Source organism: Pleurodeles waltl, chromosome 12, assembly GCF_031143425.1.
Source record: "Pleurodeles waltl isolate 20211129_DDA chromosome 12, aPleWal1.hap1.20221129, whole genome shotgun sequence".
NCBI lineage: Eukaryota > Metazoa > Chordata > Amphibia > Caudata > Salamandridae > Pleurodeles > Pleurodeles waltl.
In genome coordinates this window covers 152,841,117-152,859,331 of record NC_090451.1, presented here as the reverse complement: position 1 = coordinate 152,859,331, position 18,215 = coordinate 152,841,117, and the positions used below count along the sequence as shown (strand labels likewise).

The following is an 18,215-nucleotide window of genomic DNA, read 5'->3' as shown; positions in this document are numbered from 1 at the left end:
AGTATCCTGCGCTCGCACATTTAATTCCAGCAGCCGTGTGTTTAAGAGGAGGGCTTTGGGCACCGGCACGTTTTTATTGACAAATTAAGCACTGGCACCTAAGTGGCACTGGGAAAAGGTATGAAATTAAAAAGAAAAAACAATACTGATTAATTTACCTTTTCATTAGGAATGATTGCAGACATTCTCTAAAGTTTTATCTTCAGGACTTATTTTTGTATAGTGGCATGCAACTGACATTAGCGCAAGTATTGGATTGTAACCAGACATAGGTCCCGTAATAGGAAGTAGTTGGCTCAATTACATATTGATGTATACATTCTAAGCTAATACAGTTTGTGGTTTCAATCCCTTTTCCTCAAGAAAAAAAGTTCAGGGCACTTTCAATACTACTACCACACAACCATTTAGTGTAGCTAGATTAGTATATTTAAACACACATGGCCCCCTTTTGTATTTGAGGTCCACAGCCAGATGTGTTAGGCATGCTCTAAGAAGTGACACTTTATTGATGACTCCTCAAGAGTCCACCAAGCACCAGGGATTGTCAGATGCCATTGCAACTGCGTACATACTGCTGCACAGCCCGAGGACCCCTTCATCAATGGGACACCTTAAGGTCAATTCTGTGAGGGACTCTTGCACTGCTGCTTGACATGTAGTACCTTTAGTCTGTGTAGTCATGTTTGTGTGTGTGTGTGTGTGTCTGTGAGGAAGCATGCACACTCTATCCATGTTATTTTGTTATTTATGTTAGAGAAGCCTGAACTGCTGTATGCTGTTTATGTGTGCTGTGTGATAGTGAAACTTTGCAATAACTTTTCAATTACACACGAGCCAAAACAATTGGCCATGCCAATACTTATTTCTGGTAGACACTGAGACATAATCCAGCTTTTGAGTCTTCAACATTTCAGCTCAGCAAAAACACTTTCAGTAACCCAGAGCTGGATGTCATTCCATCATCTAAATTTGAACCCCCAGAAAACTGGGTTTCTTCTGACATCTCCTCCCCACTGCACTACTCCAGTCCCAACATGGCTTTTTATACCTCAAACCTACTTGATGCCAAGGCAACGCAAAATCATGTAGGCTGCTTTCTAGACAGAATCTGAATCTGCCTTATCGCAACACTAGTCTAGCAGCAACTGCTCAATTTAAAATCAGACTCCTCAGTGGAATAAAATCTCATCTCCCTGATGAAGACTTCAAAGCAGTGGGTACAGGAATTGGCAAATCAAGGATTGATTGTGGAAACCTGTTGCTTATGAGGATCCCAAAAATCCACCACATTCCTATAAAAGCTGCTCTGCACGCCACAGCTTGATTAGTATCTGGTTCCAAAGATCAAAATACATACCTACAATTCTAATCACTCCTAAACGTCTTCCTATAAAAGCCAGAATCTTCCTCAAACTGTTCTAAGATGGTGGCACCCTAATAGTACATGCTATTTCTCTCTAGTGGATCCCTGATCTACCCATCTAGCAAAGTTACTATTTCAGGGAAACACTAGTAGCATTTGCAATTCCATATTTTCCAAGAGTAGCGCAAATCATCCTTAATTATTATTTAAAAGAGGTATAAAAAGCATATTTCAATGTTTGTTCCTCTGGTGACTGTTTTTGAGTTACTAGTAGCAGATTTGCACAAACCTTACTCTGGTGCTACGTAAATATAATATTGTCAATTACTAGATGTTTACTACCACATATCTCCTACGAATTAGAAATCAATTTTTATTCTTCTCATACCTCACCCTGTGCTCTCATATATGTTATTTTTTATTGGTCCTATATTGTTCCCTCTTTTACTGCTTTCAAGCAATTTGCTATTCAACTAGGTCTAGTTCGCACTATGTAAAATCACAACGAAACTAATAAATGTACATACTGAGACGAGCACTGGTAATGGACACATATGGGAGACAATATCGAACTTGTGACTTGAGATTTGTTCCTTTGACGCTTTGTGCATGATGATGAGCATTTAAGAACTGCAAATAATTAGTTTGTATTGGTACTGTGATTATTATTTAAGCTTTGTTTTATTATCTGTATTGTGACGGTCTTTGTTTCCCTAACAACTTGTAACATCTCAGCATGCTTGATCAGGAATACTTCTTGACTTTCCTCTACTAGGGCCTTCCTTCCTCATGAATTTTTATATTCTTTTTTTCACTCTGCACTTTCATCATTGTTTGGTATTTCTGGTAAAATTTGTATTCATTTGATTTCTTTTAATTTGTGTGATGTGTAACTATGTACACAATTTTGCTTATTCTTACATACCCACCTTTGTCCCTGCACTGCTCCTGTCAGAATTTTAAAGAATTCAGTCGGGCATGCTAGAGCGTTCCTAAATTGTGGACCACTTAAGATGACTGCTCACCCGTTGTGGTTAACACCTGGGTCCCCGATCTCTACCAGAGCAATGTGGAGCATGTGTTTTTGTGTGCGTGCATGTGTGTATACAGTTTGTGTAACACTACAAAATGGTTGTCTCCTTGGATGAAAGCAAGAACAGTCATCACTTAAAAAAAAGAAAGAACATATTCATAAGTCCAATAGTACTGAGTATGCAGAAATAAAGATGCAAACAGGGCAAGATCAGCTTAAGAAGAGAAATGACAAAGCATGAGAAATATAGGTTCTGTATGTCAAGGGCTAACAAAAAATTGTTACAAAATGTAAATGTTTTATAAAAATTATCCGCATCCAGAAAGAAAAAGCTTTAGCTCGCTGAATGTCATCACTTTTTGAGATGAAAAATAGTCTCTCATGTATTGCAATATAAACCCTTCCTATAAGGCAGAAAGATACACCCAACAGCAAGAGGCATGACAAGTTTACTACTCCAAAGCACAATGAATGTATCATTTTTTAGAAGGTTGGTGACAAATGTTCTGGCAATCAGTTGTGTAATCAGACTAGGTATAAAATGGAACGAACTCTGCACAGAGGTCCTTCAAAAGCAGAAGCCTCTCACTAGATCTTGAAGGAGAAGGGTGGGAGAGGCTTTGAATCAGGCAGGCAGGGTACTGATCCATAGTCATAGTGGGAAAAGTATTTAAAGTCAGATCGGACCCCTTATTGACCAGTCTACATTCTCTGTGACTGAGCACTCCCAGCCTCTGAGAAACTTATGTAGGCGGTTTTGGTATAGCTGGATTTTCCATATAGAGGTAGCCGGAAAACATGTTCAAATAATTTGCATCAGAAAAGAAAAGTCTGATGCACAGGACATTTTCACTTCTTGCCCATGCAATTGAGGGGGAAGGAAACTCTTGTATTCAATGGCTGGGATAATCTAAAGAAGTGAGATCCTTGGCAGTATTGCTGATGTTATGGCTGAAGTGTGCGATAACCTGAAACCATCAGTGGCTGCAGCAGGATTCAAAAGTCATGGAAAGTCCCGCCCACCCCCAAGGCATGCTTAATAAATTGGAAATCTAGTTGGTCAACTGAGCATCAAGATTCATGAAGAAGGCCCACAAACCAAAAGAATAGGTTGACTAGCTAACTTGTTCAGCAGTACAAGAGGCCAACCACACACTCAACTTGCTAAAATAGCTGTTAAAATTGATATCTCTTGTTCGAATGAAAGAGTTTTGTTTGCACTGTTTCCGTTTGCATCTTATTTTAGCGGGTCCAAAGGCCTTTCGATGTAGGTGGTACATGTTGTAAATCAATAAACAGATTTAAACCATAAAATAGCTGTTAATCTGAGGATTTTAAGATTGCCTCCCAATGCCAAGGGCTTTTGAAATCCACCAAAAATTAGATTCTAATAGCTAATGGCCTCTAAATGCCCATCATAAGACATTCCGATAAGCAGTGAGAGGTTGTGATACAGTTTTGAAGCAGCTGTAAAATTACGACTGCTTCTATTTAAGTGTGTTTTATAAGGCAAACATTAAAATACTGCATTGCATAAGAGGCCCTCCTGGACGTACTTTGGATGTTGGTATGCATGTGCAAGCTCATGCATATGCACAGTGAAAATGGAGGTGTGACAGATGTACATTTTCACTCAGGATAGATCACTTAAGATTTTGGATCAGTTGTCCTTTGTAGAATTACCATATGGTCACAGAAATAAAAATTAAGCAGCTTGATAACTGCTCTCTTGCTGATCGCCTTTTAAAATTAGTGAGCGATTCATATATATGTTCTTAGGTAAGTGAAGGAAAATAGATGTGGACACATTCATACCTACCAAAGCATGTGGCCAGCAGCATGTTTTAACTTCAAGCACCAGCACCTAAAAATCACTGTTTGCATGTCTTTTGTTTGCAATACTGGATGATGTTGGTATAATACTGCCTGGAAAGGAGGAGTTCTAAAGGGAAACTTCTGTTCACCAGTCTGTTAGCAGGAGTCTTGCACCGTTACAGTCTTAGTCATCAGTCACCTTACCAAATGCAAATTATGTTTTTCACAACACCCCACCGTTAAGCTTTGTGAAACCACCACAGACTTTGCCTTGGGCAGCACGTAATATTTCACTGGCACTGCAAGCACAGGGTTGTAGAGGTTAGCGACAGGGCTTTTATGCTCATGCATCTGTATATTTAGCCTAAACTGCCAAAGCTGAGGCACCATGTGACTGTAGCCTGGTCCCTGTGGACTCCATTGAACTAGGCTCACAAATGAAACCTCCCATAGCGCGTGCTGGATCAAACACGCTTATTGCCCTGATCACTACCAAGGAGGAAACATCAAAAGGGACTGCCCCACTGTGTGGATTTGAGATGGAAGGTTCCCAGCGTCTCATTAAAGATAGTATTTACTAAACTCCTGGCAAGGTCCAGGCCCCTCCAAAGATGGACGTATTGCTATCAGCTACCTTCATTAGCTAACAGTGATTGGCTCTGGCAGCCTGCACCCATTCTGGCAGTGCAGGCATCATTTTTAAATGGTTGACTCCTTTGTTTTCACAGTAGATAAGTAGTGGGATATGCCAATAAGTGTGAACCAAGCTTTCTATGCATCGAGGTTGCCCTCAATAGCGACACACAAAATGGCTGAGATTAATTCATGGATTTGTGTTCCAATGCCAAGCGAACATGCTCTGGAAATTTGGGTTCGACAGAGCTTCTGGGGGAGGTGCTGGGACTGATTTGTGTAAGGCCATTCCCTTTCTTTAGTAGTGAAGAAAGTTTTCAAATGGTGGAATGAAATGCTGCCCATAGGAATTCCAAGTGGTGAAGAAGTGTTGGCCTATGCTGTACAACCACCACATTTTTAATCATGCTTTATAAAATATGTACCTGTACTAGGCCAAACTTATCTCAAACAGGAGACACCAAAGTCTGAAAGGAGAGATTGTCATCAATGTAATTGCATTACATTGGTTCTGCTACTGAAAAAGAAACAACCAAATAAAAAAAAAATCTCCTCAAAGGCTGACCTTAATATGTTAGTAGATTGCAACCAAAAGTGGAGAGGAATCTTTCTTTTAAAATGTGCTTAGTTAAACAAAGTGTGAATTGCATCTGTCTTTTCGGAACATTACTTAGTTTGTGATTACAGTTTTCTATTATAATTCAATGTTGCTATAAAATAATATCTACTTATATATGTTAGCAAAATTGTCTAGATCTACTCCTCTTTAGAAATGTTACAAAGTCATTTTTTGTATATTTAGTTTCTTGTATGTGTGTGCAGTAGTGGGGGGATGTTCATGTTCTCTTATTGTCTGGTGAGGTGATGCTGACAGTTAAGCTACACTTGTTTGTTTAGGCTATTTGTCATTTATGTTTGTCTTTGTTTCTGCATTATCTTTTCTTGTTTCCTGTGTCTCCTACCTTTATTTTGCTCACAATTAATTCTTTATATGAAGGCAAATGGTTATGGTTGTTTTTGGCCGATTTTGTTTTAATATATTTTTAATAGGAACACAGGCTTACAATCAAATATTCAAAATTGCCTCAACCAAATTAAATTGTCTTACGCATCTAGCAAAGATAAAACCCATTTGAGATTATCTCAAAGGAAAGAAAAGTTATGTTTTTTTCAGCAGAAAATTCATACAGCTGATTAAAAATGCCAAAAAAATCAAGTAGTACTCTTTCATAAATCACTAAATCCACGATCAAAACACAGTATTAAAAGAACATAGGAATAGGTCACAATTTAATTAGAGAATGTTTCACAATATATAAACAATGTATATGAGAAAACTGCGAGGGATTCAAATCTCTGGAACAAATCGACAGCACAAAATGTCAGTTTAAGAAAGTGACCACTAGGAAGGGTTTTTGGTTTGATTTTTCTAACAAGCTAAAATCCATAGAAACCTGTGTGATTTCAGTCCACCACTTAGACCAACAAACCATTCACAATTAAAATATCCTATCACAAACATTATGACTTTTTTCTAAATACTTCTCTGATAGGTTTTCTGGCTCCTTCCTCAATGCCTCACCCCAGAATTCAGTTCTCTAGACCTCCTGGAACTAAGGACTTAGTCAATGGGACAACCCATGACAAAAAACTGTTGTGCAGCAACCATTCTATGATCCATCAGCAAATTTTGAGTAAGATGTGTTTCAGGGAATAATCACTCTTACGACACATTACAGAGATAGTGGAATCACAACCTTCTTTCATTAAGGAAAAGTACACTCAAGAACACTAGGAAAGAATATTTTATAGATTTGTTTTAAAATCAAATTCCATCCTAGTGCCAACAATATGAATTGTAACTACAATAACATCAATAACAGAATGGTAACAGCAATACTTACAAAACACATAAACAGCAAACAACAGACTAATGCGTTGGCTTTGTAACTTTATAACAAACACCCTAATTTCTTTACTTACTAAGAAAACCTAATTTGAGTTTCAAAGATGGTTCACATCTGCATACTTGTTTGAACATTAATGCATTGGGTTCAATATAACAGCAAAGTCTGCTATTCTCGTCTGCTTTTGCAGCCAGACAGATAAGCTCAGTAAGCGAAGATGGAATGTCTTGGTATGATATGGTATGTGTCACCTGACAAGAAGGTCCTCTATAACCCTTTACACCATATACTGTGCTTAGATAACATTATTTAATTATTGTTGAATCTTTCAGGATAAACAATTAGCAGAAAAAAGCCTGATGCCCTTTTTCTTATTTTCATTCTGTGGGACAGTGTTCTTTGAACAATAACAATAAACAAAAACAGAGTGATGAGTGTTCCATGAAACTTTGTTCACAACTCACTAACAAATATTCACAAAAGTATAGTCCCCTCAGAATAACTAATGTGAGTATATTCAAGAAGGTTTGATTAGCACATGGCAAAGACAAATTATATAAAACATGTGCATTCTATTTTATTTATTTATATGCATTCACTTCTAAATTACCATGTGTAACGTAAAAAGGGGAATACCCCAAATAGAAAAAAACATGATAATCATAGCACCTCCAAACTAATCAACTGTTAATATTGAGGCATTTTATTGATGTAGTATAATCTCTTATTATTAAGTTCCTAACTGTGTCCAACAATTAAATGATATTGAATTTTAATGTCTCAAATATTACATACCTTAACTGAAGAAAGTGTATGAATATTCTATAATTCTTCCTATAGAATGGAAAAGTAACTCACATCTATTGTGTGCACATTCTGCTGACTCGATGTCCTTAAAGACAAAGGCAAACAGAGCATATATCAAATACATATGCAGAAACACCACACACTCAGTTCAGAGCAGCACCAAAAACAAACCCTCCTGTGGGATGCTGTTTAGCACAATGGCCATTCCTTGTGGTGGTGAGAGGGGGAGACGGCATAAAGGAGTAGTCTTATCATTAGAGCACCTACACCACACAAAAACCATACCTAATCTGTTTAACAGGGCAAATTTGGGATCAGACATTAGGACAATAATTAAAAAGGCACAGTTGGCACTGGATGTGTAGTGCTCATGATTGCCAGCAATAGTGTCCACATAAACATGGGAATCTATACAATAATGGTAGGTTCCTGCAATCCCAAAATCACAGTGGCTGTCTGAAATTACCGCAGGGCATGCCAGGCTAGCTAAAGTGGCCCAGGAACCATAAGCACCTCTACAGGAGATTCAAGAAGAAATAGCCACCCTAAAAGAGATACTAAGACTGGCAGTGGGCGGGAGTCCTAAACTTCCATGTATAGGGCACTTTGGGAACACAAACTGTTATTGAGACGGATGGTAAGAGATAAATGAGAGAAGGACTGTAGAGATCAGCTGAAATTTGTGACTGCATGAGTGTTTGTACACGCATGAGAATGGTCTCTAGTCATGGGCCATTCAAAAGAATTCAGAGAACTCATTTAACAACAGTAACCCTTCATAAGAAATACCTAGTGGTTTTGGTGACATGTAGATGTGAAGGAACCACCTTCATACAACTGACCTGCTCCTGTGGAGAAATAAGCAGATTCTAGGAGATGATAGTGAGTAGAAGGAAGCCAGAGAAATGTTCACTGAGACAAATCCTGATGTAAAAGAATGACAAAATAAAGCACTACCTATCACTCCTAGCGATGATGCAAATAGGTACACATTGGCAATAGTCAATGAGAACCAAAATAGACAACTGGCTTGGAGACCTTAAGGAGTGGGCACTTGCTGAGAAATGTGCATTCTATACAAGATGAGAGCCTAGAGGAAGAACTCATGATGTAAAGAGAATACGTCCAATTTTTATGGCATTCCCTAAATGTGATGCATTCTTTAGCAGACATGGAGCATGGCCTACAGTAATTGTTTCTCTTGGCAACTAACAGATATATGAATGGTTACAGAATAGCCACATTTCCTTTCAGAAGGAGGGGTTTATTATTGAATTGCACTTACAGATGTGTCAGTTGTATTTTTCGTATGAATTGTGTGAGGCACACCAAACTATGTGACAGAAGCACTCATGCCTAAAGAAAACTAAACTACAGATACACAAACAACAATTTAAGATAATTTGATGATGTAAAGCTTTGTTAATATTCCATGTTCATGATCTCACCATGAATGAAAACGATTACAAATATTGGAAATCATTTTATGGATGTGATTACATAGCACATTACCATTACCACTTTGACAGTGATGACGGTGAAAATATTATCATTTATTGCTTCAATTACATTGTGTTGTTTAATTATATTTTAATATTAGGTACTGTTAAATATTGTGAGGACACAAGCTTTGCTCGTGGTGTGCCAGTTATGGTTTGGATGGATGTCCTGAGTTATATAACAAAACCTGACATAAGTTCATTTTGATCATCATATACCACATCGGAGGGTTCACCATGCACAACCCTCTGTGGATGGCCAGCTCCACTGCACCCGGTTAAAGGTAGAGTGCAGTGGGGGTTGGACCGGCCAGGCCCTGCACTAAACCCTCTGCATAAGGCCAACCTCTGCTGCACATAACCTTTGCTTCTGCACAGCGGGGTTTGACCTCAGGACCTGACTTCAGGGTCTAGCCCTTGGCCAGGCCTTGTGTCCAACTCACCCTAGATGGCCAAGCACTCCTACACACAGCTTTCAACTGTGTGTATCAGAGACTGGCCTTTAGGGCCCGGCTTCCTGCAACAGGGTTTGGTCACAGGGTCTCCCTTCCAAAACCATGGGTCAGCCAACCTCTGCACACAAGGACATATGGACACACACGGTGGGAGTTGGCCACAGGGATAAGAGTACAGCTTGCCCCTCTTAGCAACCCGCCATGTGTTGCCATCAACTAGATGTGGAAGTTGGCCATTGACTAGGCATAGCAGTAGGGCACTGCATATTTTCCATCCAGTGTTTAATGAATTCATGGATTCAATGCTGGATTTGCGAATCCTTGACCCGCCTAATTACGTTCATGATAAAATTGTTTTTTTAATATGTATATTGTTGTCATATATTTTATTTTCACATGGGCCTAGGGTTTATTCACCATGCCCCTTTTCTTTTTTCTTTTGTTTATTCTAAACATGGCACAGTGGATTTGCGCATCCGCTCTTCAATTTTAGAATCCGCAATGCAGGACAGGAGAAGAAGCTCACTCTTCCAATAGCCTGCTTTTATTTTTTGAAATGGGAATTGTGAGTCTTCCCTAGATGTGCTAATTTGTGGAGGATCTGCAAATTAATGGTCCAGATATCTCTAAAATGTAACCTCTTCATGCCCGAAGGTAAGCACCTTGTTAAATTCTAGTTTCTTCAAATCTACTGAATAGATTTGCACTAAACCGAGCAAGGCACTTCCTCGAGTAAAGTTGTACCTTTGTGCCAAATTTGGAGTAACTACTTTCAGCAGTTTTTTCTGTACTGAAGAGCAAAGAATCATGGGAATTAAAACTGAAAATAGCAGTTTGGGACCCCACTTTTTTCATGGTGTCCATTTGAAAAATCTGCACAAATCGTGCCATGAAAAACCCAAAGAGGGTGTTCTTTGTTTTGTAAAGTTTTATGCAGATTTGTTGAATGGTGCCAAAGGTATTAAGAAAACACAAAATCCCTTTCCCATAGGACCTCTGACTCAAATATAACTTGGCTGTCAGTGTAATATTGTTAAGTAACATATATATATATATGGAGTTACCAATAGTAAACCTATACTTACCTATGTATTTTCCTTCACGATACTGTGGTAGTAATATTTTGGCAATTATATTCTGGCAGGTCGATATTAAAATATCAAAATAATGGAAGAATACTCAAAATAATGGTGGCAGATACGCTGTGGTTAAATGCTGTAGTAGATTATGGGTCTGAGAGCAGATAACTTTTTCTTAGTCAGGAAAGAAATCTTAAATATAAACCAAAACATTTGTTTGTAAGAAATTCATGACATTTATCAGGTCCAGCGTTCTTTCTGTTTATACATGTCTAAATTCAAATTACTGTTTCCGGTCGAATTTCTGTGATTATATTACTCCTAAACAAAAAATAAAGCATTTATTTCACATTACAGAGATCCATGCAAAGCATGCAGGATCACAGGATTGTGACAAAATACTATGACTGATGGCTTCTCTAACGATCTGCATAACTAAAAAATACTCAGACTTTAACACATTTATGATCAGCCCCACGGAAGTTTATTTTTGTACATTTAAACTCGACTATTCAGATAACTATCAAGCGCAAATACGCCAGTCTAAAATGTTGCATTTAGTTATAGTCTGTTTTTCTCTACGGAAAGGTAATGAATAATACCATTGCGTGTGACTAGGCACAGAGGCAATGAGAGCAGCAATCCAAATTTGCATTGCTAATGAAGGACATTTTCTAAACAAATTTCTGAGCTTTCTTTTTCACAGTGGACACAATGGTCAGCATGGAATCAAACACGGTAGTGCTCTCACTCATCGCACGCAAACAGGGAACTTCTTGTGAAGCCAGGAGGACACAAAAGCTATGAATAAGGACGAAAAGAACAAGGGACAATCCCAAAAGCTACAAGTACACATTCAAATCTGCATATGCAAACTAGAAAACATCCCTGGTTTTTTTTAACTCATCCGATCAGAACTTGAATATATGAAACACAACCGGTTCAGGGCGTAAGGAACACACCTGATGGTACAACGTGAACAATGCAGAAAAGCATGAGGAGAATTTGTCAATTTCCTCCAAGGGCAGGGCTGAGAACCTCCGGGTCAAATGGTCATTATATGTCTCTCTTAGCAGATGGATGAGGAACATTTAGTACAATTAAACAACCAATAAGACCGACACGTTTGGAACATGGAGAAGACTGACTTGTCTCTGACTCAGGCTGCATTATGAGTGGCAGGCAGATTTACCGATGAGGCTCATAAGAGAACAAGGGGCCCATCAGGAATCACAAGGTCCACAGAACCATCTCATACTCATCATGCTTCCCTCCAGAGATTCTGACCTTTGGAAGATGGGGAGAATGAGGAATTAGTGGGGACTAAGGCAGGGATCACAGATTCCCTTAGTAATTCCTCATTACTGAGTGGCTTGCCAAATTTCAAACGCAATCCTTGTTAATTCTCCAACCCCATAATTAATCAGATCCTTGGTATCATTAACTCAGGGGGTGTGGAGTTATAGCACCCTGCACCGGGGCATTTGTACTGAGACTCTTAGTGTACCTTTTCACAGGATTCCTTGGGAAAGCCCTTCCCTTAGGTATAAAGGTAAGAACATCAGAAAGAGTAAGGATAGGAATCAATTGACACAATCTATGTGGAAGATCGCTCCTATTCTTGTCAACAAATTTTAATAAAGTTTTGGTACAACTTTAGACAGACGCAAAGATTTTGAAGGAGATGTTTGAGAGCACCAACTGGGTCACTTAGATGCAATGAGTTTGTGGAACACAGGTTTTCGTTGTTAATGTTTCTGCATGGGCATTCGCGTGGCACAAAACGGAGCAAAGCACTGTTCAATTTACTAACCATTAAAAAGCCCCCCAGGCACAGCACTGTAAAAGCACTCATGCAATGCTTAGTTAATATAGCCTCCCTTCCGGCAGTGGTGGACGAGCCACTGAATGCCTGTGACAGGCTCGGGCCAGATGCCTGGCTCAAGCTCAGCATGAGGCCCTCTTGGAGCCTGCAGCCCAAAACCAACCGAGCTTTCATATGGCTTCTGCCTGCAACTCATGCTCTGACCTAATGTGCCAAGAATTAAAGAAAAAACATTAACCTTTAATAGAAAACAGGAAAGGGAAAGAGATACCCAGCCGGTGGCTGAATGGCACAAAAGTGAAATGAGTAAACCTTGGCTTTTTCCCGACTTTCCTGCCTGACCAAAGTGCATGATCCTAGGAAACTATTGCATTTTGCAGTGTTTCTTAATTTAAGGTGTGTGCTGTATAGAAACCTCTTTAGAGCCTGATTTAAATATATTTAAGTTCATGTTTAAATATTGTCACTTTTAACCCCTTTGCTGCCTGCCTTTCCCCCCTCCTGTGCCCAGCCTTTTTTGACTATTTGGGGTAGTTCGCGCTTAGGCCCTCATACCTTTTTGTCCATATAAGCTATCCATGCCAAATTTGCGTCCTCTTTTCCCAACATCCTAGGGATTCTAAAGATACCTAGAGTGTGTGGGTTCCCCTGGAGGAGACCAAGAAATTAGCCAAAATACAGCTAAAATTTGTTTTCTTTGGGGGGGGGGAATGGGAAGAAAGTGATGCAGAAGAAAGCATGTCTTTTTTTCCCTGCAAATGGCATTAACAAACGATTTGTGCTGCTACAATTACCATCCTCCCAGCTTTCAGGAACAGGCAGACTTGAATCAGAAAACTACATTTTTCAACACAATTTTGGCATTTTACTGGGACATAGCCCATTTTAATTATTTTCTGTACTTTCAGCCTCCTTCCAGTTAGTAACAAACATGGGTGTGAAACCAATGATAGATTCCCAGACAGCTAAACATTTCTGAAAAGTAGACATAATTCTGAATTCAGCAATGGGTCATTTGTGTAGATCCTTCAAGGTTTTCCTACAGCAAGTAACAGCTGAAATAATAAAATATTGAAATTGAGTTGAAAAAAACAGCCATTTCTGTCCACGTTTTCTTCTGTAACTTTTTCCAGCTAAGGCAGATTTTTGAAAGCAATATAGCATTACAACTGCTGGACTCTTCAGGTTGCGGGGATATATAGGGCTTGCAGGTTCATCAAGAATCCTACGTACCCAGAGCAAATAAATAAGCTGCACCCTGCAATGGGTTCTCATTGTATATTGGATATACAGCAATCCATTTGGTAAAATATACTGAACAATAGGTATCAAGGAAACCTTTCTATCAAGGAAACCTTTGTATTTTTAAAATGGGCACAAGATGAGGTGTTGAGAAGCAGTGGTTATTTGCACATGTCTCAATTCGGGGGTCAACATACTAGCATGTGAATTACAGGGCATTTCCCAAATAGACTTATTTATTACACACTGTTTTACATTTGGAAGGAAAAAATGTAGAGAAAGACAATGGGCAATAACAATTGCTCTTCTATTCTGTGTTCCTCCAAGTCTCCCGATAAGAATGGTATCTCACTTGTGTGGGTAGGCCTAGTGCCCGCGACAGGAAACACCACAAAACACAACATGGACACATCACATTTTTACATTGAAATCCAATGTTTTTTTTGGAAGTGTCTAGTTGTGGATTATGGCCTGTAGCTCAGCTAGCACCTACCAAAACCTAGCAAAGCTGTTCATTTTAGAAAATGAGACAACTAGGAGAATCCAAGAAGGGGTGACCTGTGGGGCTCTCACCAGGTTCTGTTACCCAGAATCCTTTGCACACCTCAAAATGTGGAAAACACTTTTTCCTCTTATTTCGGTGATGAAAAGTTCTGAAATCTGAGGGGAGACACAAACGTCTTTCCACTCTGCATTCCCCCAAGTCACCCGATAAAAATGGTACCTCACTTATGTGGGTAGGCCTAGTGCCCGCGACAGGAAATGTCCCAAAACACAATGTGGACACATCACACTTTTCTAATGAAAACTGACCTGTTTTTTTGCAAAGTGCCTAGCTGTGGATTTTGGCCTTTAGCTCAGCTATACAATTATGAAAACTAGACACCTGGGGAAATTCATAATGGGGTGACTTGTGGGGCTCTCACTCAGTTCTGGTACTCAGAATCCTTTGCAAACCTCAAAATTTGTCTAAAAAAACACTTTTCCCTCACATTTCGTTGCCACAAAATTCTGTAATCTGAGAGGAGCCACAAACTTCCTCCCACCCAACATTTCCCCAAGTCTCCCGATAAAAATGGTACCTCACTTGTGTGGGTAGGCCATACTGCCCGCCACAGAAAATATCCTAGAACCCAACATGGACACATCAAATTTTTACATTGAAAACTGATGCGTTTTTTGTAAACTGCCTAGCTGTGGATTATGGCCTCTAGCTCAGCCGGCACCTAGGAAAACCTACCAAACCTGTGCATTTTTTTTAAACTAGACACCTAGGAGAACCCAGGATGGGGTAACTTGTGGTGCTTTCACCAGGTTCTGTAACCCAGTATCCTTTGCAAGCCTCAACATTTGACAAACAAAACACTTTTTCCTCACATTTCAATGATGGAAAGTTCTGAAATCTGAGAGGAGCCACAAACTTCCTTCCACTCAGTGTTCCCCCTAGTCTCCCAATCATAATGGTAACTACTCACTTGTGTTTGTAGGCATAGTGCCTGCAACAGGAAATGCCCCCAAAACACAGTGTGAACACATCACATTTTTCTAATAAAAACTGACCTGTTTTTTGCAAAGTGCCTAGCTGTGGATTTTGGCCTCTAGCTCAGCCGCCACCTGGGGAAACCTAGCAAACCTGTCTATTTTGAAAACTAGAAACCTAGGGGAATCCAGGATGGGGTGACTTGTGGGGCTTTCACTCTGTTCTGTTATTTAGAATCCTTCTCAAACCTCAAAATGTGGCTAAAAAAACACTTTTTCTTCACATTTCAGTGCTACACAGTTCAGGAATCTGAGGGAAGCTACAAACTTCCTTCCACCCAGCATTCCCCCATATCTCCTGATAAAAATGGTACCCCACTTGTGTGGGTAGGCCTAGTGCCCGCGACAGGGAAGGGTCCAAAATAGGACACATCAAAATTATCTATTACAAAACTCCCTGTTTTTGTCAGGAGGACACCTGCGTTTTTGGTCCTGGGCTGAGCAGCCATCTAGGAAAACCTACCAAACCCAGACATTTGTGAAAACTAGACACCCGAAGGAGTCCAGGGATGTGTGACTTGCATGGATTCCCCTGTGTTTTCTTTCAAAGAATCCTCAGCAAACCTCAAATTTAGCTAAAAAATAATTTTTTACTCACATTTCTGTGTGGGATCACCGCACCGGCACAAATTTCCTCTCACCCAACATTTACCTTGGTCTCCAGATAAAAATAATACCTCACTTGTGTAGGTGGGCCAAGTGTCTGTGACAAGGAAGGGCCAAAAACATGTCAAAATTGAGAGGGAACCAAAGCGGGTCCAAAAGGGCAGTTTGAAAAAAATAAATTAGGCTGACAAGTGGGGCAGAATGTTTATTGCTATAGATGCAACAATGCTGGGTGGTAGGAATTTTGTGGATTTCTGTGGCTTCTGTAATGCGTTTCAGAGCCTGCGCTCCTTGATCACGGAGCGTGGGCTCCGTAACGCGTTGGGCTGATTGATTTGCTGCAGAAAATAAATCATGTTGTGCAGATTGGAGCCACGGTTCATTTTCTTTGTGCGCTGCATTAATCTCTCTGAGGAGACGTTTGATGTGGGCTTTCGCTGCATCCAGAGGAGTAATCCTTTTTTATCTCCTGCTATTGACTGTTTTGGTGTATCAAAGACCTTTCTAGGAAGTATTTGCATACCTCAGGGATATCTCCTGAGGCAAAGTTTCTCTTCACCCAAACCATTTCTTGCACCCAAATATTCCCCCCAAGATGAACAGGACTTCAGGTTGCTGGTCATTGTGCTTCTCAGTTGTCGTGGAGGACGTTGTAGCCCTGAGTTACAGAGGGAAAACAGAATAGTCACCACTTGGCAGCTGCACACCTTTCATCCCTAATGCTGGACTTTCCACCCTGAGACTTCCAGCAGTGCAGAACGAAATTATATGTAGCACCACTGACAAGCAAAGGGCAAGGGGCTGATGACTGCTGCACTCACTATCCTGAGCAGCAGTAGCAAACTTTCTCTTTGCCACGCAGGGACCTTATTTGCCCCACAACACTTTTTTTCAAGTCTGCAATTTTTCCTGAGGTCTTGGACTCCACAATATCACACTCCCCTAGTACTTGCATATCCAATATTTGAAAGGTGCAAACTTTACATTTCTAACTGAGGAATGTGATTGACCATACTTTGTTATGTATTATTCAGTCATGGCTCCCTTCAATGAATCAATAAGGAATAAGTTATAAACAGGGTAAACAGTCATCCATTAAGTACAGGCAAATGATCTGGCAAAGCAACTTCGAATTTGTATACAAGTCACAGGGTGCTGAAAAAAGTCAGATATCTCCTATACCCTTTGGAATAGTTTTGGCAATTTACACCATTAATTGATGTTTCTGTTGAAGGATACTTTTTTATTCCTTCCTGGAATTACTTAACTGGCAACATCATCAGTATTTCATATTAGTACTGCCGCGAGGAGCTTCCCTCCTATTCCTGCATTAGGGTTGGAATACCATTGACAATGTAGTTACAGATTGTTGGTTAAACAAGTGTTGCTGAAGAAATTGTGGAAATAACCATAATTTCTCTCATTGAATACTAGGTTTTGCCTTAAATCTTTTCCCTACTATTATGCCCACTCACTACTGTCTACTGGTCACTATGTTGTTGAACAATTTTTGACTACGCCATTACCTTTATCACCATATATTATAGCGTTATAGCCTGCAGCAGTAGGCTATACCGGCCACTAAAGGCCTGCTCTGGTGTTAAAGGCCTGAGCCTTTAACAAGGGAGTGAGCCTTTAATCGCTGGTGTTTCACAGCTACTGTGGGCTATAAAGCTACTAGAATATTCCACCCTTAGAGGGCAGAAAGGTGGCTGAACTCCCCTCGGGCTCTGTGAGGCCTCTGTTCACAGCAACAGCTGTGAAAGGGCAATATTGGAATGTTGATGCTTTGGGTAGTGGCATAACGAAACTTGAGGGGGCCCGCTGCCAAGTCCCTGGAGGGGGCCCCTCCCCTGAACCCAGCCAGGAACCTGTGAACAGTGTACTGTGCTGAGGGGGGTCCCTGTGACTCGGGTCCCCACCCACCACACTGCAGGAGTTGTGGGGACCTTTGTAATGCCACTGGGCTTCTACCAGCCATTAGAAGCCTGGAGCACTCCATTGTTTTCAATGGAGTGCTCAACATTCCAATGTTCTAATATAGCCTTAGAACCCGCCGTAGCGGGTTCTACCGGCTATTAAAGGCCCGCTCCTGCGTTAAAGGCCCGAGCCAAAGGCGTGGGCCTTAAACAAGGGAGAGGGCCTTTAATAGCCGGTAGAGTCCGCTATGGCGGGTTCTAAGGCTATTAGAACATTCTGCCATTAGAGGGCAGAATGTTCCCCTAAATAAAACAAAGGCTTTGTTCATAGCTGCTGCTGTGAAAAAAGAAGATTGGAATGTTGGCGATGCGGGCTTTTACCGGCCAGTAAAATCCCGGAGCACTCCATTGTTTTCAATGGAGCTGCCAACATTCCAATGTTCTAATTTGTATTAAATGCATATAAATTGTCACATATCCTAGATCCTTG

The 18,215-nt window shown here is 40.2% G+C and overlaps 1 protein-coding gene across 1 annotated transcript in view; it reads right to left on the bottom strand.

The window, feature by feature from the left end:
- PLCG2 (phospholipase C gamma 2) overlaps positions 1–18,215 on the bottom strand; it is a 414,427-nt gene that overhangs the window by 333,841 nt on the left and 62,371 nt on the right. The window lies entirely within an intron of this gene.